This window comes from Pogona vitticeps, chromosome 1, assembly GCF_051106095.1.
Source record: "Pogona vitticeps strain Pit_001003342236 chromosome 1, PviZW2.1, whole genome shotgun sequence".
Taxonomy (NCBI): domain Eukaryota; kingdom Metazoa; phylum Chordata; class Lepidosauria; order Squamata; family Agamidae; genus Pogona; species Pogona vitticeps.
The window spans coordinates 306,920,654-306,940,083 of NC_135783.1; the positions used below are offsets into that span (position 1 = coordinate 306,920,654).

At 39.2% G+C, this 19,430-nt stretch overlaps 1 long non-coding RNA gene across 1 annotated transcript in view; it reads right to left on the bottom strand.

Moving 5' to 3' along the window:
* Positions 1-7,936: 7,936 nt before the first annotated feature.
* The window catches only part of LOC140703198 (uncharacterized), a 35,524-nt gene continuing 24,030 nt past the window's right edge, over positions 7,937-19,430 (bottom strand). Inside the window, exon 2 of the long non-coding RNA XR_012082571.2 lies at positions 7,937-15,274. This is a non-coding gene — a long non-coding RNA (uncharacterized LOC140703198). The remainder of the gene's footprint in view (positions 15,275-19,430) is intronic.

The following is a 19,430-nucleotide window of genomic DNA, read 5'->3' on the forward strand; positions in this document are numbered from 1 at the left end:
GCAGGATACCAATTCAAAAAATAATAAATAAATATGTGGATCTGTTGTCTTAATTCTGGGCACAAAATAAATATTATAATGGAATTTTTTAAAAATGTCATATCCTTGTCCATTTTTTGTACCTTTCCTACACCATTCATCCAGATTTTCTTCCTGACATTTTTACTCCGTCCAGAGTGTGCAGACTTTGAATGTTAGCTGAAATGAGATGTATTAGCTCTTTTATTCAGTTCAATAACAGGATCAGTCAGAGAATACAAGCACAAAGCTATTCTGCAGTAAAAGGACTGGACTTATGCTACCATATAGGAGACTTCTGTTTGTTACAGGCACTATGGTCACAAGAATTTGATGTATCTGAGCAAATGTTTTCCATGTACATTGTTCAATTTACATTACTTTATGGTGGCAAAAGTTTCATTACTTATAGTCCCAATGATTATTCCTAGTGACAATCAAAAAACTGAACTCCTGTTGTGTAGTTACAGAAGCAGCATAACTTTTGAAGCTGAATTGCTGTAAATTAAGAAATCTCCATGGACATTAGATTAGTTGCATAATGAGTCATGTGACTTAGTGTGCAACATATAAGGTCTATGGAGACTTTTTAAAATTTATGGCAATTGACCTGTAAAAGGTATGCCATTTTTTGTAACTCTGCAACAGGATTCAGCCAGAGAGACCTTTCCTAGGTTTGCCCAGGGTTATATTTGCCTAAAGAGTTATTCCTTATCTTACTTATTATTCAGATAGTATTAAAAACCTTGTTTCTCTTCAACATGGACTAGTTTAACAAGGTTCTTGAGTTCTGGCACTGCAGAAACTTAAGGAAAATCCTGAGGATTTTTCTCTTCTGTTAGGTTCCTTGACTCAACAGCTCTGTGAAGAAACTGTCATATACCCTTATTTGTGTAAATAAACACCAATTAACATAACCCCTTCATTGTTCTAACGACTGGTTTCACAGCTGCTCTTAAAAAAAATCAAAAGACATCATCTAGCATCTTTCATAGTTAGAGTAATTCTATTAAATCATTGTTCCTTTAATATCTTTCACCCATTCTTTATTTAACAGCTCACAGAAGTGTAGCTCTGTGATTTGCTATGGTTATAACTGTAAATTTGAGTTACGTCAAGATTGATGGCAATGTGTTAGCCTATTAGGGGGGGGCAACACCTATCCACATTTTAAAAAAACTTATCTCTATTATTCCCATCATATTTGCAACAAATTATGGCTATCTTTCAAATGTAAATGCTCTAAAAAAGAAAACATGTTACAATACAAATTAATGTGTTGTTTGAGTTGTATTAACTGCTTCCAGATGAGTAGGATCTGCTTGGCATTGTATACTTTAAAGCTAAAATTAAACAAACATCAGGATTGTAGTTCTGTCGGACTGTTCAATTTCCAAACACACTTGTAATCTATCTGCCCTTTGGAAACTGTCCATGAAGCGCTATGCCTTCTCTTTCCCTCCATTGAAAACCTGGGGTTAGTGGCCACTTGAGTGGTTTACTTTTAGGTCTGAAAGGAAATTCTGGACCCATCTATAGAATTTATGGTTATGAACACAAAGTATTTATAGTGTGGATGAGTCATTTAAAAGCTACAAATATAATCTCAGAGTGATATAGGACTTCTCTTGTTTGACGACAAAATGCTTTCAAGGATCAGATACAGTGTAATTTATCAACAACTATAGAATTCATTGTGAGAATAGTTATCTCAAGAAATATGTTCCAATTAATACAATTATAACGCAATTCTCTTAACTCTTAAAACAGTTTATAAAGCGGATGGGCCAATTGGAGATGCCTACATCAAAATTAAGAACTTTTAAGTTATATTCATGTTGAGGGCAGAGTTTTAAGCTCACTGACTGAAATTCAGCTCTGGGTCTAATGTGAATTTTAGCAGAAACAGAGACCAATAAGCACCATTAGTAGAACATTAGACACTCCCTCCAAATAATAATAGTTTTTAAAAGTCAGAATAACCACCCAAATCTAAAAGCTGGATTTTCAAATTTAAAAAGTGAATTTTCATAGTCCACAAATAATTTAAGAATGTGCGGTCATTCCTTCTATGCATTTTCGTTCCAGCATGAACCCCTTCAAGGTCTTTTGCCTTTCCCCATTATTTATCTTTCTCTTTTTTTAAAAATTTTGCCATCCAAACTAGGTAATTCTCTTTATTGTGATCGAGGACATCTAATATGGTAAGCATAAGATGTATGAGGCAGTCATCTAGAAGTAATTAGCAGGAGGGTTACATTGCCACATTCTTCATGCCCAGGAGGGGGGGTACAAAAGCATGCAACAATGCATTGGTTTGACAATACAAGAGTAGAGTAAATGTTCACAACATATTTGCATTTCCTCTGAAGAGCTCCTGACATGCAAGTGCCATGTTTCTAACCCTTTCAGAGATGATCTGCTGACAAAGGATCTGCATTAGCCATACAGAGCTGATGTGTTGTCCTGAGTCATCCATCCACTTTGATTATTCTCAATTGACAGATAATTCTGTTTTTTTTTCTCTTTCTGAGGCTGCATTAACAAGTCAGGACACAACTGGGCCAGCTTCTCAGTCATTTCCATTTCCATCTACTCTATTGCATACGAGTTACCTACAATTTACACCAGCTAAGCTGCATAGCAAGCTTCCTGTACCACCTGGACTGTTTTATACTTTTGCATTCATGGACCTTCTTAGTACAATTAAGTGGCTATCTTTCAGTTCTATTTCTTAAACATTAGGAAATACTTCTGCTTTCTCTGTTAAGTAATACTAAGAAGATGATAAGAAGCATTAATGAACAGTAAAAAAAATATCATCACACTTTATGAGGTAACTGAAGGCCTTAGCCAAGGAATTTTGCATGAGATGCATCATTGAAAAGGTGACAAGAAACAGTTTCTCGGGCACAACTAATAAGTGAGTCAATACTTTATGGTCCCTGCTTAACTGCTGATTGTTTATACTCATGATGGATCAGATTTCCAAAGAGCTGGGTTCTCGTTTATCCATAAGCCAAGTTGTCCTGAAAATCAGGGCTAAACACCGCTTCTCACAGGCATTAAACCTCCTCAATATTTTCAGCATTAACCTTTCTGCCAATATATATGAAGGGGATGACTACTGATTAGCTTGTTTGGAGTTAATCCCTGAGATTTTGATGCTTTTCTACTAAGCCAGCTTTTGTCATGGCCCGATTACATTTTTCCAGGCTCTGTGCCCAAAAGTCATTTTCATATGTATCACAGCCCTGGGGACACCACCATAGCAAGGATGTGAAGAAATGGTTTTAAACCCTACAAGGTAGACATCAGTTCAGCATTGAGAAAGGCTTCCTAATAATGCTGTTCAGTGGGTAAGTTAACATCTACCTGCGATTTCCTCCATTGATGAGTCTCACCAAAAGGGCAGAGAAATTTGTAAAGGTAGTTTGATTAGAAGTTATATTCTCTTTGGGTTAAGGCCACTTGGATAAACAATCCAAGAAAGATATGGGAAAACTACCATGGTGGATCATTAAAATTATTCAGGAAAGTGAATAATGAGTCATTTTCTTCGTGTCTCATTTAGCAGAACCCAGAGTATGCAATGAAGTTCAATGGTGAGGAATTCAGGGTTGACAAAAAGAAGTTCTTCTTCATACAGATCAGTATAGCTCAATTATGGTATTCACTGTCACAAGGTATATAATAGCAGCACTGTAGAGATCCAGTTTTCATATTCTGCTTTGAAGGACAAGGCAGTATCAGATATAGCCGCATACTACTAGGTTGTGAAACTTGGAGAAGAATTAAAAATAAAAACTAAAGATGAACACTTTTGTTCCAGTGTGAGGAAATTGCCAATTCACCTTTATTTGCAGTGTGTTAAGATAGAGATGATGTAGTCCAGATGTACAGGAGCCACGAATACAGCAGCGTTATCTTAACAAGCTGCAAAGATGAACAATTTCCTCCTCTCACTCATTCTGATTTCTTTCAGTATGGCTAAACTAAATTCACACAGGGAAACCAAATTTCCCAATTGCATAGTAACATTGAATCAACATGCATTTTTTTTCTGCTGTATCACACCCTAAGTCATGAGATTCTTTGGAACTGGGGCTCAATATTTAATGTTCATGGATGGCATCCTGTTCACTTCAAATAATAAATATAATAAAGGTACCACAAAAGGTTTGGAATTTTTGCACTTGCTGAAGGCGATATCCAGTATCATTTTGGACAAGTGGAAGCTCCTTTATTCAAATAGGCAGTCTTTGCTTAAGCCACAGCAAGTTGAGCAGTCACCCAGAACTATGCTCTATATCATTTCATTCCCCTGGCACTGAAAAAGATTTGCACTTTTGTACAAATAATTTTAACTCTATATTTGCAAATCTAAAAGCAAACTAGTTATTGGAAACACTTTCCAAAGCAGGCTTGAAAAAAAATTGCCCGGTGCAGGTCATATAAATATCATGTATGTGCACATCTGTACACACACACACACACACACACACACACACACACACACACAGACACACACACACATTTCATATTATATGTGAATGTAAGAAAATATGTTACAAAAATAAAATGAGAAAAGATAAGGTTACATATACCATAAAAGTTATTTTGCAGAAATGCTTTTTGTTTTTAGATAAGATGATAAACACTTTGAAACTGAAATATTTCAGGCTACCTCCCCCTTTTCTTTTTGTACAGGGGCTTCCTCTTTCCTAGAGTGACAATTGCATCTTGAATTGCATGTGCATGGAGAAGAAAATGTACCCCAAATTGCATGTGAATTCTTAAGATTAGTACTTAATTTCATGCACTGTTGGATTTTTTTTTCTCATGCCTTTGATGTATACATTCCTATGTTACAGGCTATCCCGCAGGAGCTCAAATGCGTGTAGGAAAAGGCCTTTTGCAAATATAAAAAGGTTAGGATTGCTTGTTGCCTAGGGGAGATGATAGCTCTGGATGACAAGCCATTCTCTCTGTTGGAGAAGACTGGCTTCTGTAGGTTTGTAGCAGAACTGGAACCCCATTAACAATTGCCATCCTGAACTACCCTTAGCCACAGGGTGGTGCCAGATATATATTGGGGTGTCAAGCAACTGGTACGGCAGTAGTTCTTCAGGGCATAGGTGGTACGTTTTATAAGTGTCATCTCAGTCAGCCAGGGTGCAAAATATGCCTATCTCTCTGTCAAGATATAACATTTTGGGTGTGTAGAGTGTTAAAATAATTAAGGAGTGTGTGGGAAAAGTAGCTCTGAAAATGAATGTGTTTTTATAATTGAGTCTTGAACAACAGTTGTTGCAAAACAATTAGCTAGTTCTCCAACTGAGCAAGGTCACTCTACCATAAATTTCATGATAGTAGATCAAGTTTCATAAAGGATAACAAAGGACACAGGTATTATAACTTACACTTTCTGTGGTTACAGTATTCTGGTTTTCCAGGACTCTGGTCTTTGAAGACTTCAGCGTAGCAGATGATTTATTTTACAGATCTTTATTTCTCCAGGCTTTGCAAAATTTTGATCAAAACAGTGATGTTGTCGCCATAGTGGCAGCTTGCTATATTTTGATTTACAAGCCTTTGGAGTTGCAGTAGGTGTAACAACAATAGAAATTCCTATGGAAAGCTTTCCCCTGGTGCTCCAGAGCCCTGGAGAAAAGCTTGTGTATAATTGGAACTTGGAAGGGAAAGGAAAGCAATAGAAAGAATTCTAAATATACTGAGATAAGACACACACATACGAATTCAACTTATCACCATATCATTGTAGTTTCACACTACACCACACACACAGGTTACCAACAATAATCATCATGGACTTCCCTTCATAGATGTAAGCTGGCACAAAGCTAGTTTGGCTGGGTGAGCGTTTAGAGTTATTTTGCTTATGTTCTTAATATACTGTACTTAGAGACTAAGAAAGTCATTTTCTTAAACATATTTTTATTTTTAAGAACTTTGATATTTTAGAGATGTATTCTTTGCCCTTTGTTCTTTAAATGTGCCTTTTTAGGCTATAAGCTAAAGCTTCTTAGAATGTATGTTCCTGTCATTTTGAAAAATGATTTAAGTTCTGCTCACAACTTAAGTTTTGTTTTTGAATGTACTTTTGTTTGCTTCTTCTGATAATTGCAAGTATTTTGGATGGCAATGATACCTGCAGCTTTTTACAACTTGCAAGGATATACAGTGGTGCCTCGCTTAACGAGTGCCCCATTTAACGACAAATCCAGATAGCGATTAGGTTTTTGTGATCGCAAAAGTGATCGCATAACGCTGTTTTGAATGGCAAAAAATTGCTTTGCGATGATCAGTAAGCTGTTTCGCTTACCAATTTTCGCATAGCAAATTTTCCCCAACAGCTGATCGGCTGTTCCAAAATGGCTGCTGGGAAAAAATGGCCACCCGCTCTTTTTTGGGACTGATTCCTCACTTACCGGGCAGCGAAAATGGCTGCCGTATGGAGGATTTTCGCTTAAAGGTAAGTTTTCCCCCCATTGGAATGCATTGAAGGGGTTTCAATGTGTTTCAATGGGGTTTTTTAATCGCATAGCAATGTTTTCGGTTAGCGGCGATTTTTGCTGCACCGATTAACATCGCTATGCGAGGCACCACTGTATTTTTACGCATTTGTGCCTACAGTTTCCATAGCTGCAAGAATGTTTTCGATGCACTTTGACTTTCTGGGACACAATCTTGACAAGCGTGGCAGGGTCTGTCCTCCAGGAACACCACCCCAGAGGAAAAACATGGCAGAGGCAAAGATAGAGAAGCCCTGAATGTCAAAAGAAGCTAATCCCTCCTTTTAGTGGGCTGAGAAACAGTCTATTTAGGGGAGGTGGCAAGGTGGCGATTGGCACCTTCGGAGTCTCAAAGGGCTTTCCCCCCGACATCAGAGGAAGCCCTTTGAAACCTCCAAAGCCAAAAAGGCAGGGAGAAAGTGCTGGAAATTTGAATTTCCAGCCCTTTCCTCCTGCTTTTTTGCCTTTTGAAATGCTGGAACGGCTTAATTCCGTTCCCATGCATTTCAATGGGAAATGGTACTTCGACTTACGAACTTTTTTGATGTATGAACGTCGTTCCAAAATGGATTAAGTTAGTAAATCAAGGTACCACTGTACTGGTGCACCCAGTGAGAGAGTGTTCTCTGGGGCAGTGGACATTGTCAGGCTACACCATTCATGCCTAGAGAAAATCATATCTTCCTTAAGGTCCACCTACCACTGCTGGGTTTCTGTGATGTTTACTTTAACGAAGAAAGAATGGCACACTTTGCTCACAGTATGAGGAATGCTATCGTTCAGTCTGCTGTTGCCTCCTTCTTCCCCCTTCATTCTTCCAACTAATACTTCAGACTTTGTTCAATTAAGGTAATGGCTAATTCAATTCTCACAAACTTTTATCAATTAACTTTAATTATACCTAAGTAATGATTAGAAATGTGATGAATTCTTCTAAGTAGGCATTCTCACGAGGACAAGCTGTCACAGCACATCAGGACAGCCTATTAAGAAACAGGTGACCACCACAAAATTCCTTACCTTCAGCATAAGAACAATATAAGGAGTGGTGTTTTCCCATTGATGTTTCTGCAATTTCTGCAAAATGTCTATAGGCATCTTTTTCCTTTGTGAAGCAAAGAATGCAGACACTTGGGTCCTTTCGAGGAGAAAGGTGGGGTAAAATTATTTTAAATAAATAAATATTTGATGGATGAAAATGGTGAAAGTAGTGTGTCTGATGTTTCTAAGGCCATGCAGGAATTCTGCAGGAATCTTTTTTTTCTCCACACTTGTGCAAACGTGAAATCTGAACAAACATCATTCTCACAAGTGCAAGGACTGATAGTAGCAGGAGATATCTTGCTGTCTCACAGGTGAGAAGGAAACATTGTGGTTTGTCATTTTTGTGTACAAGAAAGATATGAGCAAATATTTTTTTGTCTCTGAATCCAACCTGCTAAGGGGACATTTGCCTATCACTCAAAAAAGAAAAAAGAAAAAGAAAAAAAGGAAATCATCCTCAAAAAGATGAAGACATAGATTTGCAAAATCTTTTGATATGCTAATATAATTTATGGCTACAAATTTAAATAATAATCAGTGGCTGAAATCCTGTTGCGTAGCTCCACATGTGCAGTCAAGATGACATCAGTAGCAGCAGCAGCAGCAAATCACTCCTGATAAAGGAGTTGTCAGGGTGCATGTGACCAAAGTCTATACAGGAGTTTTCATCCAGCACATCTAGACAGCACAATGTTAGAGGATACTGTCTTTCACACCCCAAAGCAAGAGATGAAACTTGTACTCCTGATTTTTAGATGAACCATAGTCCCTCACACAAGGGTTTTCTGAACCAGGCCCAGCTCTCACCTTCAACTTTCCATCAGAAAAGTGAGACTAATAAATGATACTGAGCTATTGTACATTAATATTATTTGCATCATCATGTAAGAGAGTGTGCAGAATTTTGGAAGCTCTGAAGCATTATATGAATCCTGAATGTTGTTGTTGATGAGATTGTAAATTACAGTTCTAAAGGACACATAAAATCCTGCTTTTGTTAGCGTGGGCATCATGACCATACAAAATGACATAATGACAAAAAATCCAATCACTGTGTCACCTAAACAAACAAACAAGAAAAGCAATAATTCATAAGCCACAAGTATCCCAGTATATTGAATGCATCTTCTTTCCTTGGAACATATTTGGAGATAGTTTTTAAAGTCTGTGTAGATATTTAAAATTCAAGTTTAATTTGTCTCTATTGCTCAATAAGCTCTTCTTATGTGCAGTGTATTAATACAGAGAGCTTGTGGATTAAATTATAGATGCATACAAAGAAAGTCATCACAATAATACATACACTCATTTTTATGATCAATCAAAGCTGAAACATCAGCCCATTAAATTTAAGCTTCTAGAATGTACCAAGTCAGTAATTAAATTAAACTAATTAACATTTTCCCTTTGTATTATTTTTCTTTATTAGAATGTATCAACATTGCCCCACTGAACATTTGCATGAATGCCTTTCTAAAGTGTAATCTTTTTTTTGTATATATTTTTGCAATGCATTCTGAATTGCTATAGAACGCAATATATGTTTCTGTGCTAACGGGGAAAAAATCCTATTTAGAAACAATCAAGAGACACCATATTGTCAGCTAACTCTTATCTTGTAGTCAAAGATTGATTTTTGTTTGCAAACCATATATTTTATATCTAAATCATGTTCACTGGCTTTCATTCATGATTGGAGATTGATACAGCCTTCTATAAAGAATGTATTTATCTTTTGCAACACTCACTGAACACTAAATAGCAAACTAGGTCACACGAAGAATCTTTAATTCCATCATTTTATGTGGGTAATTGCTTTTGCTTCCTTATGTTTAACCACAGTAAATGAACTATAATTTTAAATGCCGTTTGACACTTGCTATCAGGCATAACATAAAACACAAGGAAGGTAGCAAATATAGCCATGCTTCAGTATAAAATTTCCAGGCACACTCCAGTGTAAAAATATCAGTAGAACCCACAAAGAAAGGCTACAGCTGTGCATCCTGCCTTCTTTTCAACAAGACTGGCACAAAGAACAACAGAGATACTCCTGATAGCGCTGGCGTGACTGAAGGATCATGGATAATCTCTAGCGGAGCTCTAATTCCCATTCTCAATGTTAAAAGAGATGGAGGGAAGCTCCCCAGAGTTAGGAACTCAAAACTTTATTTGTCCCTTGTTTCAAAGGCTGTGCATAAGGCTGCAAGATGCACTCTGACCTGGCTCAGACCTAACATTAAACTATGATATATCATTAGAAGCATGAGGAGCAGCAAGTATGAGACTTGCACATCCCTCTCCTGCTGCCCCAATACAGCTGCAAGGAGGAGGATGGAGCCTAAATCCAATATGTTATTGTAGCAGGCTACTCTCAAGCCTCTACCAATCCAGGCCTATAAGAGTGCTCACTACCTCTCACCAAAAACTGCTGCCACCAACCTATCCTTTGAGTCAAAAGGACAAGGGTTTCTTTCAAAACAAGTAAAGTATTTATTGATTACACAAAATAAAAGTAGTAAACCACGGGTGTAAAATCAAGTTGTCAATCACTGCTTATAAGATACTAGCTCACACAGACTTTTCCCTCACTGACAGGCACTTTCTCACTCTATCAATTGCTCTAATCACTCATCTCTCAAAACTGATCTCTCAAAACTCCTCACACACACCTTATATAACTCAGCTCCTCCCACTTCTGCACCACCCTCCGTTGTCTCATTGGCTGAGGTTCCCCTGCCCAGCTGTGACGGACAGGTGAGAGTAGAGCTGAATGCCACAGTTGTTGACCCATGATGTTGAAAGATGCTTGTCTTCTTCCCCTCTTCTCTTCAATCCTAGAAGCCACATGGAAAATGGCTCTGGGAAGGTCCCAGTTCTATGGAGCAACAATGGCTTGAATTGGCTCCCAGCTCCTTGGGGTACTTCAGCAGTTCCATTGGCAATGGAACATCACCTTTAAGGTGCCACAAGACCCTTTTTGTTCCAACACGGAGAAAGTTTGTTTAGATTTACAGCACGGTTAGAGGTGCCCGCTTACTCCAGACTGGATAGCTTCAACTTGCAAAACACACTGAATTTTCATGAAAGCTCTCCAGCCAGCTGAGGCAGAATAGCTGGCTTTTACCTAGAAATGCAACCAAAGAAGTCACCATTTTAGTTGCTAATAAGAACCCCATCAAGCAAAAGGATGGAAGTATTCAGCCTATATGCTGAATTATCTTCCTCTTTCACCAATGTCCTCTATGCTAAATTGGAATTGGAAAACACCCACAGGGCTTGAAATTGACCCAATTAATCCAGAGCAAGGAAGTTCCATCTAGTGTTGTGAGAGTGGTGTGCTCTGGGGAAAAAAACAGTCTAAACCAGAAATGTGTCTCTCCATCTTTTCCCTCCACCAATGGCCAGCATCCCTAATACAGATGTGCACTGCCTTTGGACAAATGTATAAGTACAAGCTAAATAGATGTCTTTGTGCATTTCTAGGCTGAACAGCATCCCTGCAGATCCTTAAATTATATGAGTTTTTTTTGCTGCAACACCACTAGTTTCACATTTAGGCAAACAATGTAGTGAAGAAGAGGCTCCCTGCATTGCCTTTTTAAGAAGGAACTGAAAAGGACCATATCCATTGCCTTTTTAAAGGTGGCTGGGACTGAAAAATAAGAAGGGGGAATAAGTATAAAGCAGAGCATCTAGCCCTGCAGTTACCACTACACTTCTGTCCTGCCTGCACAATTCAGTCTGTGTTCCCACTTTGCATGAATAGAGGATTCACAAAGAACCAGAAATGCACAAGCACTATCATGAATGCAGTCAAGGATCAGGCAGAATGTTAGCGAAAGGACACAAGGGTCATCCCTGTTCTCTGCACCCTATATTCAGGCGCAAGGCATGCAGAGGGCTTCTGCACATCTCCAGTTCCTAACTATAGCCAGGTAGAACCATTGCCTCCAAGTCACTGTCAGCTACCTCAGTCTGTGGAGCATTTCAGGAAGAGAAGTGTGCAAGAAGCTCCTTCTAATTCAATCCTGAAAATAAAATACTGCTTCATATAATGCCTGATTCATTTACATTCATAATTATCACATTCATGATTTTTTCTTCTTGACACTCAACTGTCTTACCAAGCAGTCGTGCGCGCACACACTCTCTGTGTTGTGTGCTGCATAAAGGTGCATCCAATGTATGGCAAACCTCATAGGTTTCCAAGTATGTGACATATTTAAGGAGTGGTTTTACCCCCACTGAGTTTCCATGGCTTAGTAGGGATTTGAACCCAGGTCTCCCAAGTCCTAGCCTATCACTTTACCATTGTGAATTACGTCCTGCATACCACTGCTAACTATATTGATCCACAGAGCTTTCATCCATGTTTCAGATCAAAATTTTACCCTTAATGGACAGAAATTTCTCCAGTGCTGGTTCACCATGAAGGAAGACATCTAGAAGACAAAAGGAAAAGGCTAACAGGCAGATTTAAAAAAAAAACCCTCTGATATGTAATTACCAACATTTGATCCCAGTTGCTATTATCATTATGGTCCATATTGTTTTTATTTGAGAATAACCCCATTGAGGTCAATAGCTCTATGTTGTTTAAAAATGGTAATTGAAACTTCTGAAAATGCATGCTAATGTATGGACGACACTGACTAATTATTATTGTCCTTTAGGCTGCCCAGTCCTCAGCGCAATCCTTTGCTGTTAATTCTCCATTATTAATGTTTAAAACTATTTAGTCTGGAGTGAAATGGCATTTCCAAATAAACAACGGATGTCTGCTTTATAGTTTTATCAGGACCTTCAAAGTCAACAGCTCTCTTTGTGTTCCATGCAGAGCAGAACTCTTGGGCATAATTTGGGTGTAAATAATTGATGCTGTGCATAAACTGGATTATTCATACAATAATTAGAGCCCAGTGCCCTGTGTGCAATATTTTAAGAAAGAGGCTTTTTTAAAAAAAGGCTCATTTAAAAAATGGTAACAACAACAGCTTGACTTCCTTTGTATTGTCGAAAAAAGCGTTTCTAACTCTTGCCATCCATTCTGATCACATCTTCATGGGGTCAAATGGCTTCAAACTAGAAATCAGACTAACGCCCATTCTCTCAACAGGGATAACACAAAACATTTCACAGGCGCATGGGAGTGTGTGCGTGTGCATGCACACACATGCTTATGCACAGACATAACTCTCCCTAATCTGAGCAAATTTGTTTCAGACAGAAATAAAAACCAATGTTGTGGTACCTTAAAGACTGTTGTGTTCCAGTGTGAGCTTTCATGGATACATCTACTTCTTCAGATATATTAGAGTGAAACAAACCCCTAGGTTGCGTACACGATAGGGACAAAAAATGGTTTACTAACCTATAAGACCCTAAATGGTTTGGGACCTCGATATCTGGCCGAGCACCTCCTTCCAGTTAGATCTGCCCACCCTGTAAGATCATCCCAGGCATGGCCATTCTGACCCCAAGAGAGACCCAGAAAACAACTACTAGAAATCGGGCCTTCTCGGCAGTAGTGCCACAACTATGGAACTCTCTTCCACCTGAAGTCCACCTGGCCCCTTCACTGGGCAGTATATAAATCAAAATCAAAATCAAAATAATAAGAATAAGAATAATTTAGCAAGGTGATGAGAATAGCACTATTGACACAAGTAATTCACAATAAGGATGGCGGTTGCATATGCATCCTTTGTTTCAGTGGGTGGTCCCACACTTCCTGTGAGATGCAAAGTAGCAGAAGCCTCCGTCAGGAGTGAAGTCTTGGAGAGTTTGTTGTCCTGTATAATCAAACAGCAGTTTGCCAGTCTCCAGAGTCTGGTGAAGAATTTAGTCCATACCAGATTACAGGGAGGACTGTTTACTATACAGTTATGCTGTTGAGTTAGTTGTCAGATTTATATACATATGCTTTCTGTAGCCTACAAGCACTGTAAGGAATATTTAAAAAAAAGCAGTGTAATACCCAAATCTATTCATTTTGCTGAAGTGACAGCAACGTGAAAGTCTGTATTTATAAAATGAGCCATTGCTATGACATCTAGGGCTGTCACTTCTAGCTTGCCTAAAGAAAGCTTGGTTATAGCCTTCAGATATTAAACGGTTAAGGAGGGCCTGGGAATGGTGTCACAAGTACATTTTATTTATTATTTATTTATACCGTCCATCTGGCTGCCAAGGCCACTCTGGATGGCTTACAAAAAGGATAAACAATAACATAATAACAAGGGTAATGAACAACATCCAAATAAAATATAAAAGGTACTAATTGCACTAAAAACCACATAATAAAAGCATAATAAAATAAAATGAAATGAAAATGCCTGTGTTTTAATATATATAACATGGAAACTGCAACGTTCAGTCACCTGGGCTCAAAGAAACCTTTTCACTATGCAATTAGAGAGCAAAGGGAGGCGGTCACATGTATTCCATTTTAAAAAGGAAAACACACGTGCATTTGACCACCATTGTCATATTTGAGTATCCACATCCATGCACCAGCAACACTTCCTCATCCTGCATGCACTTGATTGGCATGGAAAAAATCTCTACAGATGAACTGATGCATTCACATTTATTCTATATAATGTCAACCATGATTGGTCCTATGCTCTGTGTATACATCTGTATACATATAAAGCTCTTTTACATGTTGGGTAAACAGATGGAAAGCAGGGGAGTATTTCTACTATGGGTGTTGGCAGTGGCATAGTGTGAGTTACCAACATTTGGGGCAAGGCAGGTATCGCAGGGCACAAGGTACATGCCGGCTCTGTGATACAACATGTGGATGGGGTGGGGCAGGAGAAGACTCTAGGGTGGTGCCATGAAGCGGCCATGCAGCTGCTCGAAGTTTGCCCTGGTGATGAAACAGGCCCACTGCTCCTGGCAGCTCGCATTCAGACTGCTGGGAGGGGAAAGAAGGGCATGAGGAGTGGCTGTGGGAGTGCACTAGGCAGGGCTGCCCACGCACTCCTAAGAATATTGTGTCCAGTGTGACTCCCTCATAGCCTTCCCATACAACACCACTGGGTGTTAGCAGTGGAGGAGTGATGACAGAATGTCAGCAGTGAGGAGCAGAGCAGACCATGTGCATGTTCTCATGTTTATTCAATGTGGGGAAGAATTTTGTGTCACCTTGAAAAAGGGCTAGGTCTTTTTCTTCTTCTTCTCTTCTCTGACCACTCCATTTGATATTCACTTTAGTGAAGCTTTGGATTAAAGATTTTGTTCCACTTCCAGACTAAGTTTCAGTACCAACCCTGGAAAGGTTACTTCTTTGGACTACAACTTCCAGAACTACCCTGCCAGCAGGGCTAGTTTTAGGAACTGTAATAAAAAAGTAATTGAAAACATACCATGTATAACTATGGCATTGTCTTATTTTTTATTATTATTGGGGTCCTGAAAGATGAAATATGCCAAAATGCACTTTAGGGAGTCACACAGGGTTTATGTAAAAGGAAGAAATACCGAAAGAAGGACGGAAAGGATCTATTCTGGAGCTCAAGTTCAGGTGCTGAGTCTGGATATTCAAACTGTTTGTTTGTACTGTGTGTTCACATGTTGTCCTGTTTTGTAGTTTGAGTTCCTGTCTTCTGTCTGATGATCAGATTATTCCAATTATTTGGCTTCTGTGACTTACTTTGAGGCAATACCTGACAGAATCCAGAGAAAGCAAAATTTAATACCCAGCACCATTAAAAGTGGATCTTGAAACACAGTGGTCCCCAACCTTTTTGACACCATGTACCAGTTGGGGGAGGATGGGGTCTGTGTCTGGGGAAGGCAGGGCACCCCTCCCCATGCTCACGAGCATGCGCAAAGGGGCAGGGTGAACTTGCACAAGAGGTGGGGGGCAATCAAATGGGCATCGGCACACTCATGCACACGCACAAAGGGAGAGGGGGCATGTGGGGGTGCACACACACACATACGCAAAGGGGCGGGGGCGCTCAGGGGGGACGTGCACTCATGCACATACGTGAAGAGGCTGTGCTGGAGGAGTGCATGTGGGGGAGTGGGAGATCTGTCTCCACAGCCCAGTCCAGCCCAGACCATGGACCAGCACAAGGCTGAGGACCGGGGTTGAGGGCCTCTGCTCTAGAAGATCCCCTGGCTCTCCAAATTAGGATTTTGGAGTTCATGGGGGCAGTGGTTGTAGGAAGAAGAGAGAGTTGCCAGGAGTGAAGGAAGCAATGGGGTCCAGCAGGAGTACATCACTTGAAAGAACAAATTAGCCATGTTTTGACCATGGAACAACTGCTTATTGGTTGAAGTGGAGCAAAGTAATATATGTGGCACATTATTATGGATGCTCTGTAACAGTAATGCTTTAAGGGTAAAACGCCATTCCTCAGACATATAAATAAACCTTCTGGAAAGAGAATTTCGATGATTTTATGTGCTGTGTCATTTCTGAATTTGAGGAGTTTTGTTTTGTTTTGTTTTAAAGGACAGCCATATATTATTTCATTCTCATTTTCTAAAATATGGTGCAAACTAAGCTTCAGGTTAATACAGATTTACATTTATCTCAATACATTACTTGAGTTGTTATATTATGAACAGTAGACATCAGCATTATATATTATTAATTGATAGCACATAGTTCTTACAGTACTGCCTGAGGCTCAGATTCTGCACTTCAGGAAAGAGGGCAAGGCAGGGAGTTAAAAATAAGCCTAGATTTGCTGCAGCATTACAAATGGGAGCTCGCGTAGGATGTTAGGCACAATGAAATACAATCAGAAATGTCTGAAACAGAGCAAAGTGCAGGTTTAGGGCAGGCAGCTAGCAAGAATAAACAAACAAACAAACAAACGACAATAATGGTAAGGATGATGCTTACAGCTTATAACGAACAAAGCAATCAAGACACTTTTTGTTTCACCTTTTTGAATTGCATAGACCAGAATCCTGTTGGTGATTTTTGGTTGTACAAGGAAAACAGGATAAGATGCAGCAGCAAATTGTCATATATTTGGATGTGGTTGCATTCTTTAGTGTGCACTTGATCCCACAGCCATATTTGCAGTCAGGAATACAACAAGCTCTTCTTCAGTGAGCAGCACTTTGCAGTTGGAATTTACATGATTTCCCTTACACAAATCACCAATAGGATTCTGGCCATAAAGTCTAGTTGAATGAGGTTCAGGCACTTAAAGTCATAATAGAAATGGCCACAAACAGTTCCTAAAGAAGAACAAAACAAACAAAAAATGTATTTGAGAATGCAGATTATATGATGAAATGTATTCTTAATTAGGCTGTAAAACACTTTGACATGAACAATGATTAAAAAGATAAATACATTTGAAATGTGGATTTATCACAGGATACTAAGAATTTCTCGGATCAAGAGCATGACTTGTACTAAAAAGGACTAAATGAGCAAATAACAAAGAAGAAATTATAAAACACATCAAACAGAAAATCTGAAATAGTACAGTCACACAATAGGAAATCTCCTGTACGGAGAATTAGTGCAGGGAAAGCACTCCAGAGGGAGACCACAGCTGTGATACAAGGATATCTGCAAGCAGGATCTGAAAGCCTTGGGTATGGACCTCAACAGATGGGAATGCTAACATCTGAGCATTCAGCTTGGAGGCAGGTGGTGCAGCATGGCCTCTCCCAATTTGAAGAGGCACTTGTTCAGCAGGCTGAGGCAAAGAGGCAGTCCTAAAACCAGAAAAATCAGGGAGCTGGACAGGGGACAGATTGTATTTGTCTTCAGTGTGGAAGGGATTGTCACTCTTGAATTGGCCTTCTCAGCCACGCTAGACGTTGTTCCAAGACCTCTATTCAGAGCACATTACCATAGTCTCTTGATACTGAAGGATGCCTAAAGGATAATGGGAAGTTAAAAGTACAGATTGTTACAGCAGATTGTTCAAGGTAAAATGAATGGAAGGGGAGGTGTAGAGAGAAGAACCTGGGAGACTGGTGTGGCTGAAATGCAGTACCATTGTTTAGTTTTGCCACATCCATAGTCAAAATAGCTCAGATGATATCCAACCTCCAGTGGGAGAGAAATGAGAAGAAGTGAATGTACCAGGTCTGGATATGCATGCCACATTGTTTGCTAGTTTTAATCTATGCTCCTCATATTGGTATATGGTTTTAGTCATTTTTCACCTTTATAATGCCCATCAATGAAGTTGATCTTAAACGTTTGGACTGTTCTTTCTGCCTTACCAGCAGTATCTTACCCCAAGAACAGCCCTGGCCAAGAAAGAGAACCCTTTCCAACCTCCTTTTTCAACAAGAGAAAAAAGGAGCAGAATCGAGTTTGTTGGATTTGCCCATTGGCTGCATATCTGGTTGCATCTGATTCAATTTTTGAACGGGCTAGAAAACATCTGAAAGGGTCTGTGATGAGAAAGCACTGCCCACTGTGCATGACTGATCAGCTGAAGAATCCAAAAGAGGAGCACAAGAGTTTGTGGATGGCATGCTTCCTCTTCTTACACTTCTGGCGATCTTTTCTCAAAGAATAACCTGCAAAATTTATATGCGTAAATATACCATATCCATTTCTGGCAGCTGTTTGTTTGTTTATATGGGTTGTACCGGGAGGGGGTCCTTTCCAATGTTGGCAACCCAATTATGCAATACCTTCCATAGAGAGGCTTCCCTGGTCCCTATGTCACAGTCTTTTTAGTGCCACTGCAAGATTTCATATCCTGTCAGTTGCTCTGTCCCTGCCTTGCACACCAGTTCTGGCTCCCTCTTTGCCTCCTCTGGTGGGACTGCACCTATGGAAGGAAAACCAGCTGCCTTTCTCTTCCCAGATCAAAGCCAATGGTTTTAGTCATTTTCTGAAACCATCCTGAGATGGGAAGCATTGTTCTTTTTTTTTTTTTTAACTAAAGCTCCCAAAATGCCAAAGTGGCCATGCTGCCTGTGAGATTCTGTAGTCCAAGAAAGCAATATTTTCCATTTCTGGACTACTTCTAGTGCTGACCTTGGGATAGTGTTCCTTCAACCTTTGGGAAAAATAACATGTGGCCCTATTATGTTCCTTGTGTCAGATTATCAAGTTGGCTTTTCACACATCCTTGTATCTAACTCATATGTTTCCATGGATCTTCAGAGCATTTACTTAAATATTGCTGACAGTATTGTATCTGACAGAAAAATGTGTTTATAAATTGGGTGTTTACATGGAAATATGGAATCTCTGGGGTTACTCTTATTGTTGAGGATTGGACAATAAAATGTTCTTCTGAAATATAACATTTAATCTGAATCTCTGAGAAACAGAGATGCAGAGACACTTTTTAAAGAAATGATTTAAAAATATTATTTGTTGCAATTTTCATCTCTTCTTTAATTCAGAATTGCATTCACAAAAATAGTTTACTGCACTTAACCCATCCCCCATTTTTTCATTTCTAGGCTGCGTTATCACTGCCATCACAAAGCAATTGGAGGATGTTCAACTAAATCGTCATTGAAACTTTGGATATTCTTTAATTCCCAGTATGTTTTTATTGCCCATTAATTTATTGTACCAGTGGTTATAGTCCTTTGTTTCTTTTGTATTTGAAATCCTGGCTGTGTATATATGCATGTATAGAAATAGGAAATAACTTCTTGGAAGAGGAAGTATACTCATTTGGGTCAGTAGATGTGGGGCCTTGCGGGAAATATTCTAAAAACTACAATATAATTCAGAGTAAACTGTCTTATTCCAACCAAGTCAAACCAGCAGTGTCTGCTCTGACTGGCAGTAGCTTCCCTGAGTTTCAGAGATGAGTCATTCCCACCATGAGCTACTAGAGATAGAACTGAATCATAGAATCATGA